Consider the following 17,445-nt stretch of genomic DNA (forward strand, 5'->3'; position numbering starts at 1 on the left):
TGTTTCTGGGTGGGAGAGTAAATTCAGTCCATCTTATCCATCTTGGCTGGAATCAGAAGGTAGTTAGCCTTTATTTACAATTATTTATGTATTTATGACATTCACTATATAAATGGTTTTGATTTGTTATTTTTACATATAGTTTTTCAGCTATTTAGGATGGTTTGTATTTCTGTTCTAGTGGTTACCATGTTAATTATATCTTTATGTAACACCTTTAGTTCTCTCTACTGTTTGGACAGTATCTATTAGTTCATTACTCTAAGCAATGACACAATTAGTGTGCTTGTCTTCCTCTTCTTCTTAACAAACTAATTTCAGTCAACAACATTATCTTTCTTAGTGTGCATGTTTGCATAGATACTTATGTAATTAAGCTTATATTTCAATTACTTGAACCTTCAGCTTTTTTCCCCTGTTCTTATTGTGTCTTTAGTATAATTTCTTAGTAGGATAATGTGGAAAATGTTGACTTAAGACATATTTGCATTGGAAGTCCCAAATGCCTCAGTTTAGGATAGAGAGATATGCATCTGAGCCCTGGCTCTCTTAATTACCAGCTCTATTGTGACCTTGGAGTAGATGTTTAACCTATTAAAGCCTCAATTTCCTAGTCTTTAGGATGGGATAATAAGATCTCTCTTTTCTTTTTTCTTTTTTTTTTTTTGCTGGCCTCTCATTGTTGTGGCCTCTCCCGTTGAGGAGCACAGGCTCCGGATGCACAGGCTCAGCGGCCACGGCTCACGGGCCCAGCAGCTCCGCGGCATGTGGGATCTTCCCGGACCGGGGCACGAACCCGTGTCCCCTGCATCAGCAGGCGGATTCTCAACAACTGCGCCACCAGGGAAGCCCAAGATCTCTCTTTTAAAACTGTGATGGGACTTAAAAAATATAATACATGTGAAATGCTTAGAAAGCACCTAGAAAACATTAGACACTTATTATTAATACAAGTAAAAATCAACAAGCAAACATCAATATAGTACATACCACACACCAGGTTCTGGGATTGCTGCCTTACATTCCTTATTTCACTTAATCTTTACAATGAATCTGTGGCAAATTTACCGCCTTCATATTAGAGATGAGGGAGGGAGGCTACAGGAGGTTAAGAATATAACCAAAGTCATCCAGTACAGAAGTGACAATGGTGGGAATTAAAACCCAAATATTCTGACGCCAAGTTCAGATCTCTCACCACTACCCCACAGTTGCCTTTATTATCCTGAACTCTGCCCTGCTAATGAAAGCATGCACACACGCACGCACACACACACACACACACATACACACACACACGTGTGTGTACTCACTTTATTCTGAGAACAAATTTGGCCTTACAGCTCAGTATGTAGACAGGATACACCTGGGCGAATATAATTTGCCTGTTTTTCCAAACACTAGGTTCGGAGACTGGCTTGCGAACAAGGTACAGATGGAAATCTTCCTGGACTCAGAACAAGAAGAGGAGAAAGGGTGGGAAAGGCTTTCCCCATGGCCTGAAGTAGCACTGAGTAAACCCAACTTAGACTGATACTTGGAGATTAGCTGGAGGAATCATGCCTTTGACTCCCACTGGCTGATCCAGCACTTCACAGAGTTCTTCAGCATCCATGCCCTCTTGCACTTCTCACAGCAGTATTATAGCTGGGGAAATGGAGGCTCAGAAATGTTAAAGTCTTGCCCAAGGCCACAGAGCTAATTGGCGATGGGGCCCAGATGTCCTAACCACCTGTCCAGTGCTTTTCTCATGATATATTTCTGGCTTCGTGGAAGGCATTTACCCTCTCATAGTTCTGACTGTACCCCACAGATGTGTAAGTCAATATTTAACTGGACATGTCCATGTCCTCAGCACTATACTATGAGCTGCAAGAGATAAAAAGACATAAAAGTTGTCCTTGTTCTCAATAATCATTCATTCATTTATTCACTCATTCATTCATTCTAAGAATTCATTAGATGTCAGGCCCTGTGAGGAGAGCCCAATACTCCCCAAAGGGCTCACTGTGTAATGGAGGAGACAGATTCAGAAGCCGACTGCTCCGATTCAGGGGGAGAAGCTAAAATAAGAATATCTGGGGTGTGATAAGCATGCTGTTGACAGTACTCTACTTTGCCTGTGGGATCCAGGAAGGCATCCTTGAAAGGAGCTGAGCCCGGAAGGGTCCATAGGAGCTGAGAGAGTGGGATCCGACACCTGACACCCACAGAGGCAGACGTGAGCCTGTGCACTCAGGGGACCACAAGTGCTTCGGCGTGGCTCAGGCCTGGGGAGGTGGGAGCAAAGCTGAGAGGGAGGCAGAGGTCGTGCAGAGTAGTTTCGACTCCCCTATAGATGAGGGAAAGACATTCTAAAATGAAAGCAGAAAAGCGGTGAGATGGTCAGAGTTTTTTTAAATTGAGGTATAGTTGATTTACAGTACATATGTTTCAGGGGTACCACATAGTGATTCACAATTTTTAAAGATTATATTCCATTTATAGTTATTATAAAATATTGGTTATATTCCCTCTGCTGTACAATATATCCTTGTATATTATTTATTTTGTACATAACAGTTGGTACCTCTTAATCCCCTCCTCCTAACTTGTCCCTCCCCTCTCCCCACTGATAACCACTAGTTTGTTCTCTATATCTATGAGTCTGATTGGATTTGATTAGAAAGCTCACTGGCTCAGGTCGGAAGAATAGACTGATGGAGTGGGAACAATGAAGAGGCTGGTCAAGGTTAGGGCCCACGCTGGGCGGTGGCAGTAGGAATGGGGAGGATTTCTCTGGCTAACTAACCCCTACTCAGATTTTAAGGCTCAGCACAGACAGCAGCTCAATGGACCTTCAGTCTCATTAGAAGCTCCTCCTCTGGTGCCCTGAAATCCTTCTCCCGGGTCCATAAGCAGAGGCAGAATTCGGTGGTGGTTAACAGCAATGGCTTTTTAGCTGGTTTTGAAACTTTTTAAACCATTGCATCCTGCCTCAATGGCTGCCCAGCTGTGTGACCTTGGGCAAGTTGCTTATTTACTCTGTTGTCTAGGTTTCCTTATCTATAAAATAAAGATAATAATAGTACCTATCTCTTCGGGTTATTGTGATGATTAAATGATTTAATACATTTAAAGTGCTTAGGACAGTGTCTAGCAGTGTTGAGGGTGCAATGAAAGTGGGCTTTTATTACCATCACACACATTCACTGTAGGGGAATTGTGTGTCTATGGGTGTATCTGATCAGTCTGGAAGCTCCTTGGGGAAAGGTATCCTCATGTCCAGCAGAGAGCCTAGGACAGAGCAGGCTGTCAGGGAATATCTGTTGAATGGAATGGAGATGACGGTGAAGACACATTCAAGAGCTAGTTAGGAGTTAAATCCTGCTTCACTGAGGGACTGATTAGACATGAGGAAGAGGGTTAACAAGGAGAATAAAATCATTCCCAGGTTCTGAACTGGGACCGGAGGAGGATGATGGTGCCATGACTGAGACAGGGAGTTTGAGAGAAGGAGTTGGTTCAGAGGGTAAGTGGCTAATCTGTCCAAGATCAAATCTATAGTAACTAGTGAAGCTGAGGTTGGAACCCAGGTCTGTTCATATTCCATAGACAGTTTATGTAACCTGCATGTCTACACCTGGCATAGGATCTAATGCAGTGGGTATTTAGCAATATACAGCAGATGAGCTGGTTAGTGCTTGAATGAATGGATTTGTTTAGTAGATGCCAGGGTATCAAGGTTACTTTTATTTTCATGGTAAACAGATGTCTGTGGAGGTAGGGGGAAAGAAAGAAAAAAAAAGAGAGAGAGCGGGAGGGAGGAAGGAAGGAACGAAAGAAAGGAAAGAAAAGAAAAGAAAAAAGAGAAAGAAGAAAAGAAAGTCACCATGAAAGATTAAAGAAGAAAGAACTAGTCAGCAATATTTCAAATGAATAAACATGAGGCGCCATCTTCCTTCTTTTTCCTTTTTTCTGACATATCAGGACATTTTTTATGATCTCCAGCTTCTTAACCTACTCTTGCAAACTGCTAGGAAGGATGACTAAAACTACCCACCAGGAAGTTTTGCAAAGCCCAAGCCAAAGAACAAAACAAACAGACAAACAAAAAAATGTGCTATCAAGGACTCTAGGAACATAGGAAAATGCCTGATGGCAAAGGAACAAGTCACACAGGCTTCTCTACGCACAATTCCTATGTCAATCACCACCTCCTCAGAAACAGGTTTCTTAGGTTAAGCTGCTTTGGGGACTGGCATATGGGTATTAGGAAAGAATTGTCGGCTGTGTCCCTATTTGAAATTGATAAGCTCTCCTTCAGTGCAAGCTTGGTGAGTAGAGTAGTAATAATTACAATAATTCTGATATAAAATTATATAATAGTTAATTTATAATATTAATATATTAATATTATATAATTATATTAATGACTATAATTTTTGAATGTTTACTACTTTCAGAAACTGGTGAGTGCTTTCCATATGCTATTTCATATAAACCTTACCAAATCCTACAAGACACTTACTGTTCTCCCCATTTGAGAGGGGGAAACTAAGCCTCAGAGAGATTAAGTAACCTAAGCCTCAGAGAGGTTAAGTAACTTGACCAAAGTCACTCAGCAAGTAAGTGGGCAATCAGGATCTGAACCCCAGTTTGCCTGATTCCAAAGCTTATGATGCAAACCCTAACCCATGCACCATTTTTCTCCTCGACTCTGAATTTGGGGCTGTGCTTTATCTAAATGATCTTTCAAAGCTTTTAGAAAACTGATTTTGTTTTATTTCAACATTTGTATCTTTTCTAATAAAAACTTTTCAAGCTAAAAAGTAATACATACTTACTAAAGAAAAAACGTACCTGCTCAAGGAAAAGTACATGAAAAAGTGATACACACTTGTTTAAGAAGGATATAGAAAAGTAGAAAGAAGTCTGATTCTTTTTAGTGCAAATGCAGTCACTATTCAAATTATGAATTTAAAGGACTCACAAAGAGGCTTGATACGTTTTAACATTTAACAACAACAATGAAAAATCAAGTGCGGGCACTTGTCATTTTCCTAAATATTTCTTGACTTTCCTTTTGAAGACTTTTGTATTTCATATCTATCGTTCAGTGTTTAGGTATAAAGGCAAGTTCTTATGCAGCCCTTTTTATTCTTTTGATGACTGCAAATAAAGCAAACCCAAACAAAAACTTCTTGGGGAATATTTATTTTTCCAAAATAATTCACTCCACAATCTCTTGCTAAGAGCCCACCGTGTCTGGGACTTACACAAGGAGACACACAGAATACAGCCTGGTGCTTGGTGAGGAGGCCCAAAGCCTAGTGGGAGAAAGAGTGAGTGAAGGTAAGTGCCCTGAGAGTGTGTAGGCAGAGCTATTAATCTGTCACAGAGGAAGGGACAAAGGCTGCATCTGGAAGAGTGGACTGACATCCAACAGATGGCAGAGCCTTAGAAAAGCAACCACCTAGACAAGCTCTTGTTTGGTTATCTAGTGCTAGCGGGACATACAATTTATCTTCCATGCTAGGGTACTTGATAATAATAGGAGAACTACTGATAATTATTTCAGGACCTTGGGTGAAAACCAGAACTTCCTGGGCAAACAAGATCAGATGGCCACCTGACTTCATGCTAACATTTTGTTATTGTGAAGAACAGGGCTCTGAATCTCCTTCTTTACACACTGGAACCTGTGATGACAATGACACATTCAAAATGCCCCAGGGAAGCCTTCCCCACCCTGGTTTACTTCCTGAACGAGTTATAGAGGTTCCCCTAACAATGCTTTTCAGTCCTGTTGTTGGACTTTAGCATAACACAGTGAATTGTTCCAATTTAGGAGCACATTCTTGAAACATCCTTAAATTAGCTTCCTAGTACTGTAATGCAAGATTTTCCAAACCACATTGATATGCAGCCTTATGATTTACCACAATGCTTTTGGTAATGCTTTTGGTTAGGGCACTCAATGCCCTAACTCTAAATGTTTCCACTTGATGTTCCTTGATTTGTTTATTTATGTGTTTAGTTGCAATTCTAAAAAGGCAGCCAAGATTCTCTCTTTGTGGGGACTATGTGGAAAAGTCTTGAGAATTGAAGAGGAAATACAACATGTTTTAAAATGGGATTGGTGTCATCTAGATGTGACATCTGTTGGCATGCCATGGGCAAAAAGAATAGCATATACAAAGGCATGGAGGAGGGAACAAACATGGAGTATTTAGGGAACCGTATGGAATTCTCTGGCTGGAAATAGGATTGGGTATACAATGGGAGAAGAGGTGAAAAGGGTGAGTTGGGACTAGATAGTGAAGGGCCTTGAGTGCCACCCCATGGACTTTGGACTTCATCTTGTTGGCAATGATGAGTCTCTATAGCTGTTCAAGCAGGATATTTATTTTTGGTAAAAGGACAAACCGAACAAAGCCAGGCAAAGTCAGTAATCCTGGAGCCAATTTCTCCTTTAAGGGCTTCCCTGGTGGAGCAGTGGATAAGAATCTGCCTGCCAAGCAGGGGACGTGGGTTCGATCCCTGGTCCGGGAAGATCCCACATGCTGCAGAGCAACAAAGCCCGTGCGCCACAACTACTGAGCCTGAGCTCTAGAGCCTGCGAGCCACAACTACTGAGCCCATGCGCCTAGAGCCCGTGCTCCGCAGCAAGAGAAGCCACCACAATGAGAAGCCCGCTCACCGCAACTAAAGAAAGTGCGCATGCAGTGCAGCAACGAAGACCCAACGCAGCCAAAAATTTTTTAAAAAAATAAATAAACTAGCCCTGCCTCCCCAGGGAACCATAAAAAAAAAATTTTCTCCTTTCAGTTTTGCAGTCCTGACTTGCTCCAAACTTTCTGTTTACGTGTTCCCTGAAATACCACTTCCAAGGGAATGTATCTCAACTGACTGGTGATTACAGACACAAATTTCTGATTCTTTGCATTCAGCCAATCCCAGTCTAGGCTGTACTGAAATATATCCCTCAGCTCTATCCCCAGGTCAGACTCTGTGGATGAGAGACCTGGGCCAGGCCCAGAAAGGTGAGAACAGAGGCTTCTGTCTTCTGACCACTCTGTAGTAAACTGCTCCTGAAGACTTCCAGGGGGTTGGCGGGGGGCGAATTATAATCTCCCTTCCCTTAACCCTGTACCTAAGCCATGACTGCCTTGAGTCTAAGTCCAAAGTCATGAAGCAAATGTAAAAATGGCAGCTTTACCCTTCTCAGCTATTCAGGATGCCTAATAATGGACTGGCTTGAAAGATAATAGGTTCCTTGTCCTCACAGGTATTTGAACAGGCTCTAGGGAGGATTCTCACAGGCAGCAGGGAATTGGAATCTGACAAACAAGGACTCTACTCCCTGTCCAACTACTGCCAACCTCTGAGCCTCTGTTTTCTCAGCTGTAACACAGGATCACAGTAATACCTCTTTATAGGGTTATTGAGAAAAATAAACAGGATAATGACGGCACATGGCCCAAGGCCCAGCGCTAATATGTGCTCAGTAAAAGCTGGCCATAATCATGGTTAACACCTACCAGTGGTTGAGGTTTGTGCTTCCAATGGTGAGCCAGTCATTTATTTCTGGGTATGACCTCTAACTTGGAACATTACCCCAGTAAAAGCCCTACAGGCAAAGAATTAATACCACCGAATATTACTTTGCAAAGACCATCCAGCCGTGGGAGCCAAACTTCTCTTTCAGTTGGAGAGAGTGAGGAAGAGCCAGGCAGGCCCAAGTCCACACATTAAGTTAGAGACAGATTCAGGACCAGGTCTTAGGTCCCTCGACACTTACCCCATGCTCAGTGACATTCTTTTTATGTTTCACTTTCTGTTAACAAGCAGAATTCAGGACCTCAGCAATCCCGTCTTCATTCAACGGACATCTGTCACTCAAGAGATTCGCAGTGATATATTTAGATCTACACAGATCTAGATGTGCGTTCAATCCTATAGCAAGGCCATGAGGCTGATCTCATTGTTAATTTCCATTTTATGATAAGAGAAGTGAGGCAGAGAGAACTGAAGTTACTCATTTCAAGCCGTACAGCCAGCAAGTGGTAAAGCCAAGATTTGAGCCAGAGTTTGAGCCTGGGCAGTTGGGCTTCTAAGCCTGCACTTAATTACAACACCATACTGACCCTCCCAAGGTGAAAAAAGCGTACCTTGTCTGCCTCAGAGAAGCACACTCCCTGGAGAAAGAGACACAGTCCACAAGGGTGTGCGGTCACATGCTACAGGCACCAGGAGAACAAAAGAGGGAGGGTTTGTTCTACAAGGGGAAGAGGAAGAGAATTAGGAAAGCTGCCTGGAGGAAGTGACCTTTATCCACTTTTCCAGAGCTCCCTCCTTTTCTTCCAAATTGGTGAGCCCGGGGTAAGAGAAGGCATGCCCTGTAGATGGAGGCATGTCTGCTGAGGTTGGCAGGTGTGGACCGGCTGGGGTTTAAGGGGCACCCAGAAGGAGGGAGGCCAGGACACCAGGTACTAACTCAGTGTGTGACGTAGGCAAGTTACTTAACCTCCAGGAGCCTCAACTCTCCCACCTGTACAACACTTGCTTTGTGAAGCTGTTTGAATATTACGTGAGGTCATGTGTATATACTTTCCAGCCCAGAGTTATTCCTCTTTCTTTATTGACATCTCATAAAACTATTTCCCTCAGTAAAAACTTTTAATTAAGCCTATTTTTTTACATCTATGCTCACAGTAGCATTAGTAATAATCCTGAGTGTCATTATTAGTCATTGGTAATAACAATATAATAATAATGTTAATTGACATTGATTGAGGGCACTAAATACTTAATATGTATAGTCTCTATCTAATCTGCTCCTCAGAATATATCTTAGAGATAGGTATAACTATCCCCATTTTATAGATGAGGACAGCAAAGCTCAGAGAGGTGAAGCAATTTACACAAAGGTCACCAGCTGGGAAGTGGCAGAAGTGTGCTCAGACCCAGGTCTGTCTGTCCAGAAAAATGTCTGACAGGGAATGCCCTGGGTTTGAGTTCATGTTGGTCTTGGCAATGTCCCTCAGCCTCTTTCTCAGAAAGAAAACAAACATTCTAAGCATTTTGCTAACACTGTGTAACACCAACGCCCTAGAGAGGGAGGGACAAGCCAGGCTGAAGCAGGAAGATCGCTCCATATTTGGAGGGTGGGCCTGGGGCGGCCGCCTAGTCTCCCAGCCTGGCTGTCTTGGCCAGAGCCTGACTGGACCTGCAACCTTGAGCCCCCTTCAGGTGACTCTGGGCAGCCGGGGGTGCCCAGCCCGCCCGCAGGGACTGTCACCCACCAGGGAGGCCGCGCGCCGGTAACCCAGCTCCAGCTCGTTCCCACGTGGGTGGCACCCAGGCAGCAGGGAGTTAATCTGCTATCTGTTGGGAAGGCTTCCAGAACCCTCCTCCCAGCCTCCCAGTTTGCTCAGGGCCGGGCTCTTCAGAAACTGAAACCAGCAGGATGCCAGGCCCCGCCAGCCCTCGTGGGATCCTGCCCGGGCTTACCTTCTATGGGGAGGCCCGGGAGGACTGGGCGGAGAGGAGCGTGCAGCCTGCGCAGGGCCGGCGACGTGGCGGCCCGGCTCCCTCCCCTCCTCCCAAGAGTCACCCCCGCCCCTGCTCCGGGGACCTGCTGTGCCCCGGGGAAGGACGTGGGTCCACCGGCCCCCGCCCCCGCTCCCAGGGTGGCTGGAATCCCGGTCCGTCTCGCACCACCTCTGAGACGCTGAGTATGCCACTAAGCCTCTGAGTTTCGGTTTCTTTCACTGTAAAATGGGGATAAATAATGCTTAGCCTCTGGAATCAGTAACATCTATGCAGTGCCTCTGATCCGAAAGAGAAGTTCCATATATGGTGACTGTATTGGCATCTTTGTTATTAGTATTGCTGTTCTCACGATGGGTTGGGCAGCCTGCCTTGTGAGGTGGTAAGCTCCCATCACTCAAAGTGTCAAGCACAAGCTAAATGAGATGGAAAAAGAGAAAAAAATCAGAACAGGAAGGGAGCCATACTTACCATACCCAGATGCTGACCTGCTCATCTCAGAATCACCTGGGAAGCTCACACCATCTCAGATCCACTGAATCAAAACCCCGGATGGCAAGCTTTTTCTGAGTATAGCTTTGCTGCTTCCTTTTGTAAACCACCGATCTAGGCCGATAATCCCTACATCGTTCCTCTTCAAAAGACCCTTAGGTTATTCCCTCCTACTGCATTGATTGTACAGGGTGAAAGATTTTATTGACCAAACTAGATTTGTTAACTCATAAATAATTTTACTCTCTACATAAGTGATTAACCAAAGACTCAGAGTTCATTCAACAAATAGTTGTTCATCCAAATATTTATTGAGTAACTACTGTGTGTCAGACACTGTGCAGGGTACTGGGGGATGGTACAGGAGCTCTGTCCTCAGGGGCTCTCCAGTCTGGTGAGGGATGCAGAAAGGAAACAAGGATTTGAATACTGACCCTGAAGCCAAGGGAATGTGGCTGGGCGTAAGATGCCCAGTATTCCTACAGCGAACAGATAGAGTTCCAGTCAAAAGCAAATAAAGTTGATGTATGATATCTCTCTACAGCCTCATTATATAGAAAGGTGGATGCCCCTCTCCAACACACACACACACGACAACATGGCATTATTACTTTTATGGATTGCATGAGGTCCAAGAACATCTAAGGCCTTGTGAAGAAAGGGAGACCCTTTGGATCTAATTCCTGCGGTGTGGCCAGTCTCCTCGCCTGCCATGCACCCCCCAAACACTCAGAGCAGAGTGGCTGAGAGTATGGGCTCTGCAGCCAGGCTGCCCGGGGTAGGGTTAATTCCAACTCGATTCCTTACTAGCTGTGAGATCATGGGCAAGTTACTGTGTGATCCTAGGCACATAGGCAAGACCACTGTATGCCTCGGTTTCCTCTTCTATAAAGTGGTCTGAATAGAACCTGCTTCACAGAGTTGCTGTGGGTTAGGGTTACGGCACTGAAAGCTGGTGGTAGGCACTCACCCTCTGAGCTGTTCTGACACTGCATCATGTGTGGCCTTTGATGCTCTCTCTGCCTGGATTACCCCTCCTTTTCTCCATCTGGGGAGCATATAGTTATTGGTACAATGTCCTCTCCTTTCTAGAGCCTTCCTTGCTTTTACTTCACCAAGCAATTGGCTGCTTTTTCCTCTAAGTTCCTGTAGCTCTTTTTGGACACCTCTTACGGCACCTCTCATCCCACAATCCTTTTTCTTATTGTGGTTTTGGTGTTTTCTTTCCTCACTGGATTTTGAGTTCTTAAAGAACAGGGGCCATATTTTATACATCTTTTCATCTCTAGGGACCAGGCAGTCCCTGGGACAGAATAAGCACTTGCCATTAATTCTGTTGAATAAATGAATGGATGGGTGATGTATGGATGGACAGGTGAAGTGACTTACTTGTCCAGGACCACAGAATTCAGATGGATCTGCATTTAGTTTATGTTGGGAAAATTACCTTTCTGAGCTTCTCGTTTCTCATCTGGAAAACAGATCTGATAATAATGGTCGATAATAATGTCTTGGGGTTGGGAGGGTTAAACGAGGAACGTATAGGACAGTGGTCAATAGTATGAGCTCTAGAATCGAATTGTTTGCCTTCTAGTCCCAGCTCCACCGCTCATGAGCTGTGTAAACACCCTAATGGGCTGTTCAGAGAATTAAAAGAGCTATGCTTTATAGGTGCCTGGCACAGGGTAGGTATTCAGTAAATAAATACTTGTTCCCTTCTCTGACCTTCTCCAAACCTGTAGGCCCTGGACTCTGAATGCTCAAAACAGCTGTTCAGATGCCACATTTTGCTCCCGGTGACTAATGTCCCTTAAGCCAAGGTTAGAAAGCTGACTCCAGAACCAAGCTTACATTTGAGAGCTGAATTAGAAGCAGGGAACACGGCTGACTAGTTTATTTAATTAATAAGGAAACTTTTGAGAAGGAGCAGTTTAAAATCAACAGACTTGCCAAGGAAATTGAAAAGCAAGCGCTAACCCACAATTTTGTATGTGGGTTTCACAGGTCGTTGGAAGAGTCCCTTCTGAATGAATAATGGATCATCCAAAACCAAGTTAATGTTTTACAAACTGTAAGAGCAGTGATTGTTTTGGGAGCAAATTAACCAACTAGTCAGTGTATGACATTGTAACAATTCTTGAATTTCCTGCCGCTTTTTGACAATATATTCTAATACACTCATTATTCAAAATTCTCTAGTGATCGCATGTCTATTACTAAACCAAAGGGTATTGAAGAGAAAAAAAAAGGTATTTCATTTTGGGCCTAGAATCCCATCACACCCTACATGAATCCCCCAAACCTCCTCTTTTTTGTGGGATTTGGAAAGGGCTGAAATGAGGGTGCCCAGGGCCCTGGGCACTGGGGTTGGCAGTGGCTCACCCAGCAAGCATTTGGCAGTTCAGCTGAGAGAGGAAATTGGAGAGGGCAGGGGCCCAGCCAGACCTAAAGGGATGAGCTGCACAGAGGAGGAGGGAGAAGGGCAGGAATCTTATTAGCAAAACCAGCTGCCTGCCAAGTAGGGCGTGTGTCTCAATTTCTGAAGGAAAGAGAAAATTGCAGCTGTTAGTTTTAACCTCAGGCCTTCAAAGATCGGGAAGAAAGCAGGCAGTGGGGAGGTAAGAGTCTGCTACTCTCTATTCCCCAAACAAACTCCCTGTATCTTCTACCTTCATGTTCCTTAACCTCACACCTCCCCATCCATACCTAGAGCCGCATCAGACACACCTGTTCCAAGAACTCTTTCCTGATCTCTCCAACTTGGGAAAGATTCTCTCTCTTCTCCCCCATGTGCCCAGGGAACTCTCTGTCCCCATTTAAGACTTCTTACAGAGTTCTTTAATTATATGCCTGCTGGCCTCTTTCTTTCTTTTTCCCCCTCTTATCTTTCTCTTTTTTTAATAGCTTTATTGGAGGTATCATTGAGTGCAATAAGCTGCTTGAATTTAAGAGCACAATTCGCTGTGTACAGACCTGGGAAACCATCACCACCACCGAGGTCGTGTACATACCCATCACTTCAAAATGTCCTCGTGTCCCCTTGCATTCTTTCCTCCTGTCTCCCTTCTCCAAACAACTACTCATCTGCTTTCTAACCCTGTAGATCAGCCTGCATTTTTTAGAGTTCTATATAAGTGGAATGATACAGTATGACTGTTTTTTTACTGGCTTTATTCACTGAATTATGTTGAGATTCACCCATTCAAACTTCACTCCTCCCTGGAATGTGGGTTCTGGTATGGGGTGGGGGGAATGGGGTACAGATCCAGGGCACAAAGGAAGACCCTTAATCAAGGACACCGGTGTGATGGGCAGACCTCTGGATTTGGCACCAGAATGGACGTGGATCTCAGCCCAGACTCGACCACCACCAGCTGTGTAGCCAGGAGGGAGTCATTCACAATCCAAGCCTCAGTTTCCTCATTTATAAATTGGGGTTGATGATAAACTCCCTTCTCTCCCGGAGAGCTCTGTGAGACTCCACTGAGCCAGGAGATAAAGTGCTCTGTAAACTGTGAAAGGTCAGTCCTGGGCAAGGGATTAGGCCTGGATCAAGGCAGCAGCACACTGGGAATGCCCCAGCTCCCAGGGCTATTTAAAGGCTGCCTTGAATCCAGGGGAGCTGCCTGGATTGGCGATTCTTCCCAGAAAGGGCCAATAAGAGCTATGCCTGGTGGCCTTTAATCCTGATCCAGTCATGAAAATGTCAAGGATTCTTTTCCATCCATTGACCCTCCCCCCTTCCTCCGCTGGGGCTGTGTTTACTTACAAGGTCTCCCTCCCTCCAGGGAGCCGCATGTGACCTGAGGATTCCTCCTCTGGCTTGGAGCCGGCTGATAAGGGCAGCCCATCTGCTGGGGGCTCCAAGAACCACAGGTACAGGAACCAGGAGCAGAAGGGGAGGGAGGGGGAGTCCGCCAGGCCTGGCTGCCGCTTCGTTTGGCCAGGATTGGCACAGAGGGGACAAGGCAGGAGGGACAGAAAGAAATAGTTGTCTCCCGTTTAAAACCGATGTGACCTATAAAATCATACCAGATTTGAGGAAGCTTCCTATCTCTTTTCACGAACTGGGTTCTTATTTGCTGTTGATTGGTAAAGAGAGGTGAGGTGATCCAGAAGTACCCCCAGAGAAGGAGGTTCAAGTTCTGGCAGTGTCCTTTCTCCTGTGAACTTGGCAAAGCCACTTCCCTTTCCGGGCTGTAGTTCATTAGTTACCATGTGTTGAACACCTACTATGCATCGGGCATGACGCAGCATTTTCTATATGATTTTTTCAGTGTAATCCTCAAAGCTATACTGAGAGGTGAATATTCTTCCCCTCATTTTACAATTGATGAAGGTGAAATAACATATCCAAGGTCACCTAGGATCTGAGCCAGAATTTGAACTCAGTGCCGTCTGACAACAGAATCCATGTTCTTTTGCGAACTGGAGGACAGCAATGCTCAAGGAATGAACTTAACATAAAGTTCATTTAATAAGGGGAATGCTGTCTACAGTGTCCTTGTCATAAAGACCCACGGTGTACATTTAATCTATAAGGTTCTGAGAAGTCCTGGAATGGAGGCACTTAACTTTTGTTTCAACCACGAATTTTCCATATTAAATTGACCATCACTCTTTTTTCCTGTAACAGCTATTCATATTCTAAGGAACAAGTGCTCCTCAGAGACTCACAGTTGAGAACCACACTGAAGCAGAATTAAAGGGATTACAGAGTTTATCCAACTAACTATAAGAATCCCATGAACAACGGCTTTTTTAAACATCTCCAGGGATGAGAGACTCATTACCTGGTCAGACAGCCTGCTCCATTGTTGTACGAACGCGGTGGTTAGAATAGTACTGCCCAACAGAAAGATTCTGCAAGCCACAGGTGTGGCTCTAAATTTTCTAGAGGCCACAGAAAAAAACCTAAAACGGAACAGGCAAAATTCATTTTAATAATGTATATTATTTAACCCAATGGACCTAAAACTATCATTTCAATATGGAACTAATAAAAAACGATTAATGAGATATTTGACACTTGTTTTTCTCTTTTTTAATTGTCTTTAAAATCCAGACTAGCCACATTTCAAGTGCTCAATGGCTGCATTTAGCTAGTGTCTTCCAAAGTGGAGAGCGCAGGGTTAGAAGATTCTTCTTTAGGCGGAGCTAAGCTCTTCCGGTCTGCGCCTCTGCCCCACGGTCCTTGGGTTCAAGGGTACCATCTACAGATGCATAACTCAGCCACCAGCCCTGAGGACGAGTCCTGTTTGGCCATGCCTTTGCCCATCAAGCACCCACCATCATGGAGCTCACCCTCAAGCAGTGATCTGCTGAGGTCCGTCTCCCCCTTGGAAAGGGCTCTCCAACACTAAAATGCTGTATAAATGCAAGGCCTCATTCTCCTAACCCCTACTGGGGCAGACTTCCAGTCACCCAGGGTTTTCGGTGGCCTCATCACACGGTTATTTTACATCAAAACTGCAGGCAGCTGTTAATACAATGCCAGGCCTGGGGCGACTCCTACTTTCTGCTCCCTGGGCCTCAGTTTCCCCACCTATCCAATAATATTAATAAATTTGAGTTTTCTATGATTCAGACCCTTCCTGCTTCTTTTTATCCAATACCACTCTCTTGGCCTTCTGACTAAATTTCCTTTTAAACTACGTCTAAGTTAGAATTCAGGCATACTTAGAGCTTCCCATATATCATAATAATAAGCATTTTCTAGGAGTCTGTCACACGTCAGGCACTGTGTGCTAAGAGTCTTAATGTATAGCATCTCATTTAATCCTCTCCATAGCCGAGTGAAGTAAGCACTATTATTATTCGCTTTTATAATTGTGGCATCAAGTGGTGGAGTCACAGGTCGCACACTTAATAAGGGGAACAGCTGGAGCTTCCCGCCCAGGCTCTTCTCTGGGCTCCCTGTTCCCAGGCCGTGAACGCACGTCTAGGCCTGGGACCTGAGGTGGGCTCAGGCCTCTGATAACTAACAAGGGAATGTTGTTCTCGCCTTTTGTCGTGGTTGTTGTTGTTCTTGCTAAAACCCACAGAGTGTCCTCCTTCTGTTTTGCAGAGGAAGAAAATATCATTATACCTTCCTCGCTAAGGAAACTCTCCTCTTTACGAGTCACCTTTCCTTCCATTCCCCTTGGCGTTGCAGGGAAGGGGCTGAGGCCCCTGAAGGCTCTGGAGGAGACCCGAGGAGCTCAGGGCAGGGGTATTTTTAGAGTTGGCTACACTGTTTACAATCAAGCCGGTCTCCCGAGCCTACGGGGGAGGGGGGCGGGGGGGAATCCTGGCTGCCGGGCCCACCTGCAGCTCAGCTCCGGCTCTTTCTCCCTCCCTCCTGGCTGTTCCTCTCCTGTCCTCTCTGTCACACGTGGGCTCTCTCAGCACGTAGGTGCCCTGTCATTACTGCCCTGGGAGGACAACAGAGAAGAGCCGCAGCCCATGGCACTGAACACCTCCTGACACTGGAGAAACCAAGAAGCTGCCATCCGTTGGGAAGATGGGGCTGGCAGCTGGCGATGAACCGGAAATCCTGCAAATGGACATTTCTCCCCTGAAATAGTTTCAGAGCCTCGCCGTCCTGGGCCTTCACTTCCAAGAGGTCGGGTGGGGTGGATGAGGACGCCACAGAGCGTGCCTCCAGCTCCTACCCTGTGTGCCAGGGGCTCTGAATTGTGACGAGTCCCTCCCCCGCCCCAGCCCCCCTTTCTGCAGCTACAGAGCGAGGATGGCTTGGATAGTGGGGGGTCCCCAGTCACTGGCTGAATGTCCGAGCCTCCTCCCTGACAAGGTGAGGATTCCTAGGCCCCCTCAGGGGGCAGTGGTGGTATTAAATCACCAGTGGGGTGAACACTGTGGGTGTGCACTACGTAGTGCCGTTCATAATAATTCCGTATCGCCAGCGCTTTACACAGCGCCTGGCACAAAGTCAGGTCTCCACGAGGGATGCTTTCCTTTATTCTTTTTTTTTTTTTTTTTTTTTTTTGCGGTACGCGGGCCTCTCACTGTTGTGGCCTCTCCCGTTGCGGAGCACAGGCTCCGGACGCGCAGGCTCAGCGGCCATGGCTCACGGGCCCAGCCACTCCGCGGCATGTGGGATCCTCCCGGACCGAGGCACGAACCCGTGTCCCCTGCATTGGCAGGCGGACTCCCAACCACTGCACCACCAGGGAAGCCCGCTTTCCTTTATTCTTAGAGCTCAGGCTTCACCTCGAAGCCTACATAAACCTTCCCTCCAACTATGCCCTTTTTAAAATTGTTTACTCCTTCTCACCAAGCCCTGCACCCCCCCGTGGTTCAGGAGTCTTACAGCAGACACTGGAAGTCCCTTCTCTGAGTCACAGTCCTGAGACTTTTCAGGTGGGCTACACGTTTGTACCTCCATCCCCAGTGGCTCTTGAGACACGGCATCCCGCC

General features: G+C 45.5%; 1 long non-coding RNA gene across 1 annotated transcript; it reads right to left on the reverse strand.

Annotated features, from left to right (window-relative positions):
* Nucleotides 1-664: 664 nt before the first annotated feature.
* Nucleotides 665-9,596, reverse strand: LOC131750935 (uncharacterized). The gene is made up of 4 exons (XR_010835117.1): nucleotides 9,496-9,596; nucleotides 8,154-8,260; nucleotides 7,784-7,874; nucleotides 665-2,354 (listed from the first exon to the last, which is right to left on the reverse strand). It is a non-coding gene; the product is annotated as an uncharacterized lncRNA (long non-coding RNA).
* Nucleotides 9,597-17,445: the final 7,849 nt, after the last annotated feature.

This window comes from Kogia breviceps, chromosome 1 (assembly GCF_026419965.1).
Source record: "Kogia breviceps isolate mKogBre1 chromosome 1, mKogBre1 haplotype 1, whole genome shotgun sequence".
In the NCBI taxonomy this organism is placed as follows: Eukaryota; Metazoa; Chordata; class Mammalia; order Artiodactyla; family Physeteridae; genus Kogia; species Kogia breviceps.